Source organism: Trachypithecus francoisi, unplaced genomic scaffold (genome assembly GCF_009764315.1).
Source record: "Trachypithecus francoisi isolate TF-2019V2 unplaced genomic scaffold, Tfra_2.0 Contig00030, whole genome shotgun sequence".
NCBI classification, from domain to species: domain Eukaryota; kingdom Metazoa; phylum Chordata; class Mammalia; order Primates; family Cercopithecidae; genus Trachypithecus; species Trachypithecus francoisi.
This window is the reverse complement of record NW_022680463.1, coordinates 450,265-451,140: the sequence shown is the minus strand read 5'-3', so window position 1 is coordinate 451,140 and position 876 is coordinate 450,265.

The window sequence follows — 876 nt, the reverse complement described above, 5'->3', positions numbered from 1 at the left end:
GTCAGAGCTGTGGCTGACCCTACAAAGAGCCCCCAGGAGCCGCCTTGGGTCCGCACGCAGGAACCAATGCCTACCCTGTCCTAATGGGCATGGCGGATCCAGCAAGCCTGTAAGCAAAGGAGGACCAGGACTGAGGGCTAAGGTACAGATACACCATAGTCTTCTTGAGATGCAGCAACCACCTGCTGAGATATTTACTTATAATGGTGTCCTTAGGAAGACCAGGTCCATTCATTCAGGCCTGATTCTAGGTGTCCTCTCCTGACCTCGAGGATGCACAGAGACCAGAGCTTTGCTCCTCATTCCAAAATCAAAATGCTTCTAATATGGATCTGTTCTTTTGCATTGTGAATACCTCCTATGAAGCACCCTGACTCTCAGGCCACATTCCAACACCTCAACGCCTTAGGTTACATTCCTCAAGGAGGGGCTAAGGCTTCACATGCCACATATGATTCACACCAGAGTAGTATGTTTTCATTATCTGAAGCTGAACAGATTAATATACATTTATAAAACCCATTTGTTTCCTGCAAACTTGGCTCAAGGGGATCTTAATCCCTCTGGAAAGTGGTTGAAATGACCAACAGCAGCATCTGTTCATCAGGAAGCCAGGGAGCACAGCAGAGAAGAAGAAAGGAAGAAAGAAATGCCAGCAAGTGGACAGAGCTTCCTCTATTTTGGTGTAGGGACTCTCTTTGAACAGCTGCTCAGTGTCACATTTTTAACTAAACAAGTAGCCCTCACATGCTGTTTTGTGGAGCATATGAATTGCTATACTCCAAGCAGACAGAATGCACTCAAAAATGGTGATGAAGCATAATGTCAGATCTTGCTAATTTCCAGTGACTTAATAACTGTAGTGAGAAAATGATG